The sequence below is a fragment of the Sesamum indicum genome, linkage group LG13, assembly GCF_026168435.1.
Source record: "Sesamum indicum cultivar Baizhima isolate 11 linkage group LG13, ASM2616843v1, whole genome shotgun sequence".
In the NCBI taxonomy this organism is placed as follows: Eukaryota; Viridiplantae; Streptophyta; class Magnoliopsida; order Lamiales; family Pedaliaceae; genus Sesamum; species Sesamum indicum.
This window is the reverse complement of record NC_142669.1, coordinates 6,668,783-6,674,983: the sequence shown is the minus strand read 5'-3', so window position 1 is coordinate 6,674,983 and position 6,201 is coordinate 6,668,783.

Genomic DNA, 6,201 nt, shown 5'->3' with positions numbered 1-6,201 from the left:
TTTGTACAATACATTGCAGCAAGATATAGGACGAAAATCGCCAACAGTCATAGGGGAATGTACCTTTGGTATGAGTGCCAAGAGTGTAGTATTTATCTGCTTCAACAATCGGCCCGTATTAAAGAAATCCAATACTGCTGAAGACACCTCCTGCCCCACTATGGGCCATGCAGCTTTGAAGAAGCCCGATGAATACCCATCTGGCCCAGGTGCCTTATCTTCAGCAATGTCAAAAACCGCCAGCTTGACATTCGTAGGTGTGAATGGCAAGACTAAGGATCTGACATCATCTTCAGTCAATATATGTCTAGCCCATGGTCGTAGGAACCGAAGATCTATCATGTTTCGTCGTCGCTCCCCACCAAGTAAATTTTGGTAGTACATGACAAGCTCATTAATTACTGCTCCGAGATCTGTGTGAGTGGCTCCATGATCATCATTGATTTGTAAGATTCTCCTCGCCGATCTCCTTTGAGCAATCTTACGAAAGAACACCCGGGAGCACTGGTCACCCCCCTTCATCCACTGCATTTTTGATCTCTGTTGAAGCATAACCTGTTCAAGTTTAGCTGCTTTGGCTAGTACTAACCGGCAACAGTGTTCTAACTGTAAGAATAGTTCATCCCGCCTGTTTGAACTAACAAGCAATTGCGCCATCTCAAGAAACCCTTTAGCCAACTGGACATTATGTGATAAGTCTCCCTTGTTTCTCCTCTGCTCTCTAAACACCGGTTTTAGTGCTTTTAGTTTCCTTGTAACCGCATACATAGGTGCTCCTATGATGTGATGCTGCCAGACCTGCTGCACACTGGGCATAAACTCTGGTGATAAGGCGAGGTAATTATCAAATCGAAACATACCTCCTAGTTGTTGTTGTCTATTCCCGCATAACACCATTGGCGAGTGGTCTGAAGTGCGTGGTGTGAGACAAGAATTATATGATGTCGGGAACCGATCCATCCATCTATCATTGATCAGCATGCGATCCAGTCTTTTCCAAAGGTTTCGTGGCCCGGCACTGCAATTGTGCCATGTGTACCATTCGCCCTGCATGGGTAATGGTAATAATCCTGTATTCTGGATGCAAGTATTAAAATCTTCCATGGCCATTCGAATATCTCCTGATACACCACAGATTTCTTTTTTTTTTTTTTTTGGTAAATGTAAGTATCATTAAGTAAAATGAAATAGTAGTACAGTACAACAGTGTGGTTATCAGTTGGTTTCTCCCTCGACAGGCCAAGGGATACGCCACAGATTTCACTAAGGTCGCGCACTGCATTGAAATCCCCTCCAACAAGCCACGGGATATTAGTACACTGCATAGCAATAGTCTCCATGGAACCCCATAAATAACAGTAATAGCAATGGATTCATGAATTGCACGAATATTAACATGACAGTGAATAAACTGTGTGCCACATTCCACCACATCAACATCAATAAAATTTTCATCCCATGCTATCCAAATTCGATTACCGGACGATCCATAATCCACAAACCATTGTCATTGAGGTAGTAAGAAAGCTTGAATATGAGATACGTTATTGATATGAACACGAGTTTCAAGGAGACCGAGGAATTGTAACCTGAACTCAGCAACGATGTCTTTGATTGCTACCTGATGATCTCTTTTGTTCAGGCCACGTACATTCCATATTGCTGCATTCAACATGGATCACTAGGCATGGGGCTGCTATGCTTAGGACCCCGAGACGACTCATCTGTATCATCTAATAGGTGAAGTGCATCAAAAGTATTATATATAACAAGCACCTTACCCCTTTCCTCACGACTTGGGCCGGCTGCATCTCTAGGGGACTCACGTCCCTCTCTCTGCTTTTCTACCACTAGAGCTGATGGTGGTCTGTTCATGTTTCGATCAGGCATATGTGTTGGTCGGGATGGTACATAAGTAGTATCACCATCCTTCCTAGGCTGGTTCCTACTCCGTTCAGGCATTGTTGATTCTTGCAGCTTCCCCACTTTGGGTACATATACAGCGATCGGTGGATTAGCTGGTTTTGGTTTGTTGAGAACACACTCTTTGGTCGAGTGTCCCAATGTCGTACAACTTTTGCACTTCGGGGGTATCCATTCGTACTCAACATCTACTTTACAAGGTGATTCTCCTCCGTCCTCATCCGGTATCATAATTATAATGTGCTTCGGTAAGTTTGAGGTCACATCCAACATTACGCATACACGAGCGAAGTCCAGTCTCGTGCATGCTCTCGTAATTGCATCCGAGTAAAGTGGTTTACCCACTCCACTGGCTACCGTACTAAGGCCTTCCTCTGTCCATAACTCGACTGGAAGGTGGCGTAGTTTGATCCACACAGGAACCTGTGTATGCTGTAGTTTCCTTAGTACCATCCCTGGTTTTCATTTTTGACGAATTATAGGCTGCCCCTGGAATAGCCACGGTCCTCCTTTGATAACCTCTTCCATGGCAGCGACTGACTTGAATTGTAAGAAAAGAAACCATTATTTGTACCAGTGACCTCCTTCAAGTCCGGCCATATCGATAGTGCAAATTCCTTCAGATGGTAAAAGTACGGTCTTTTTCCAAGGAAATATCCCACCGCGGTAGCCCTCCATCTTTTAGACCCATTGTGTATAATATCCAATGTTGGTCTCACAATTATCTCTCCTTTTTGCACCGTTGGAGCCACATAGGATAGGGTCTTGCGAGTTGAGTTGTGGAATGCATGAGCTATTTTGTCATCGGTTATCGTGTCCGAACATGCATTTAACGGAATATTTCCAACAAACAATCCCGTTGGAACGCGAGGAAAATTAGAAATTTGTTTTTTTGTCTTCTTGTGCAGGATGACATCATCCATGACAGGTGATGCTGTCATGCCTGCATCAACAGTGATGTCAGCAATGATGTCATCGGGGTTTATGCCAACATCACCAGTGACATCACCATCCTCTTCAACTGCCATTGTATGCGCCAACTCACATTCCACGTCACTCAAAATCGCCACATCAGCCGTCTGTTGAATACCAACTATCGCCGGAACGGTTAATCGCCGGTCACCCGTCGTCACCGCCGTATCAGTCGCCGGCGTAAGCACAACAGGCGCGTTTTCGTCGGAATTAGCGTCTGTAGATCTACTCCCGTCGTTTTCAGCAGTTTCCGACGCCCCATTGCTCTTTTCCAACGGCAAAAGGCATCTCAAAGCCGGACGCAAACCCCCCACGCGTGGCGGCAGGCCTCTCTTCTCAACCAGCGAACGCAGCGACGACATGCTTTGAAATCTCTCTGTCCATCTACGTTTCAGATCCTTAAGCGCTGTAACAGTTTGCTCGTCGCTTTTGTCAATAACAGCGTTAGCCAATCTTAAGAACTCGTCAAGTTTGAAGGGTTCAAATCGTCGTCCGCCATTGATGGAGGATGAAGCTCCTTCAAACCCCAATTTTGGCGGCGGTTGTAAAGAAGACGATTTAGGGCCCAAGCTCTCGCCTTTCTCATTCATTGATGTAGCCTCGTCCTCCACGGATTCTGGTGTACCGTCTTCGCTGGATTAGTGCTCGTTGCCGTTGCTTTTTTGCTGCGCGACCTTTCGTCTCCCATAAGCCCTAAGTATGGCGTTTGCAAATTTTTTGTCGTTTCAGCCCTCAAAACATGTTCACTTTCCGGCAGACTTCCACTCCCGATCTCTGAAATCCATAGGTCATCGTCCCCATTCGTCTGATCCTCCATTGTCGCCGAAAATCTGACCAAAAATGGCGATTCACCTACCAATCGCGATTTTTCAGATTCCGCATTAGAATTCGCGGATCGCCGGAATCTTGACCTAAACAGTCTTTCTGTCGTCGTACTCCATCGCCGTCGACCTCTCCTTCACCGGCCGGAGCCTCCTCATTGTCGCCGGCGGCGGTTTTAGTGGTTAGGGCAAGTGCGTGTGTGTTATGTGGTGTAGTAGTGTGTGAGAGAGAATATTGAGAGTCCATTTTTTCAGAGAGAGAATTTTTGCTAAGCGCTATTTTGCATGGTTTTTTCCAGTAATAATTAGAAACTCATGTTCGTATTAACAACGTCATGCATATTCAGTCGTTTTTGCTTCCTCATTGGAAATGGTTTGTTGATTATACAACTGTGGGTAACCGTATTTGGGTAGCGTGCGATGATAATGTTGTGGATGTTCATATTCTTGATTTGGGGAATCAATTTATGCACTGTCATGTCAGTCATAGGGCAGATAGTGAATCCCTCATAATCACTACTGTTTATGGTGTGTGGAGCTTCTGGTGATATAAGGATGGCTTTGGAAGAATTCAATGCTGGTATTCAGGAGACCGGGTTAATACCATTGCCTATGCAGGGGAATGGTATACTTGGCACAACTGCAGCACGAACTCGCGGAGTCTATGGAAGAGATTGGATCGAATTCTTATTAATGATAGATGGCTTGCGAGGTTCCCTTCCTCATGTTATCATTGCCTTATACCGCGGACTTCTGACCACTAGCCACTTGTACTGCATGGGGACAGGCAAAGTCAAACTGGAGGTATGTTTCGATTTGACAACTACCTAACACATTCACCTGAATTTATCCCCAGTGTGTAGAATATCTGGCAGAATACAATCGTTGGGGTTTCTATGTTTGCGGTAACACGTAAACTTAGAGTATTGAAGCCGGTCTTCACGGAACAAAGGAGGAAGAAGGGGGATTTGACTCTAAACGTTCAATTAGCTAAAGGCATTCTAGATGAGGCACAACAGCTGGTGAGCTCAGATAGACAGAATGAGGCCTTTCTACAATTAGAACACTGCTGCCGCTTGGTTTATGCAAAAGCGGCAAAAGTGGAACAAATCATGCTGCAACAGTGAGCCACGATGCAGTGGATGAAGGGGGTGACCAATGCTCCCGAATTTTCTTTCGTAAAATTGCCCAGAGAAGGGTGGCAAGGACGATACTGCAGATAAATGATGAAAACGGGACCATCCACACTGAACCAGAAGAGATTATCAATGAATTTGTATGTTACTATCAAAATCTCTTGGGCGGTAACAGACGACAGACAACGTTAGATATTGGCTTTCTTAGACCGTGGGCAAGACATATTCTTCCTAATGAGGAGGCTGGCCATCTTATATTGGCGTTTACACCGGATGATGTGAAGCAAGCAGTATTTGACATTACAGAGGACAAGGCCCCGAGACCTGATGGATATTCATCAGGATTCTTTAAAGCAGCCTGGCCAGTGGTGGGACAAGAAGTTACAAAGGCGGTACTAGAATTCTTTAGTACCGGTAAACTACTCAAACAAGTCAACTCCACACTTTTGGCACTAATCCCAAAGGTACACACTCCTATGACTGTTGGTGATTTTAGGCCAATTTCGTGCTGTAATGTGTTATACAAAATTATTGCGAAATTACTTGTCCAACGGTTGAGTGTGGTCCTGGACAAGATAATTAGTCCCTATCAGGGAGCGTTTATCCCAAGGCGTAGCATTGGGGACAATATTTTGTTGGGACAGGAACTGCTCGCGGGATACAACCAGGTGAGTCTCCCACCTTGTTGTAACCAGGTGAGCCAGCTAGGGTATTCCAGTTGGGTTTTGCAGATGAACTCCTACTTTTCTGCAGAGCTGATGTGGACTCTGTCAGAGTGTTCAAGATGGGACTGGACAGGTTTGCAAAGTGGTCAGGCCTTCGGTTGAATATACAAAAGAGTCACCTTATTCTATCCCGGTCTGCACAAGATAGGAGAGAACAGATGCTAGCAGTGCTAGGTTTTCAAGAGGGGCATCTCCCGATGAGGTACTTGGGTCTCCCCCTACTCTCATCTAGATTGTCTATTTCCGACTGTCAGCCACTTCTATCTAAAATTGATGCACGTATTACTGGATGGGAAGGAATATCATTATCATATGCTGGGCGGGTACAGATCATCAAATCTGTACTTTCATCACTGAGCTTGTATTGGGCATCTGCATTTATCTTACCGAAGGCTGTCATTAAGGAAGTGGAGAAACGCCTTCGAACAATCCTATGGAAAGGAACCTCAATGACCGGATATGCCAAAGTAGCGTGGAAAGATATTTGCAAACCGGTAGAAGAAGGGGGTCTAGGAATTAAAGATATTGGTGTTCTTAATCGTGCCTTAATGACAAAAAAATTGTGCGATGTCATTAGATGTGACCGAACATCTATCTGGGTTGAGTGGTTGCAGCACGGACGAT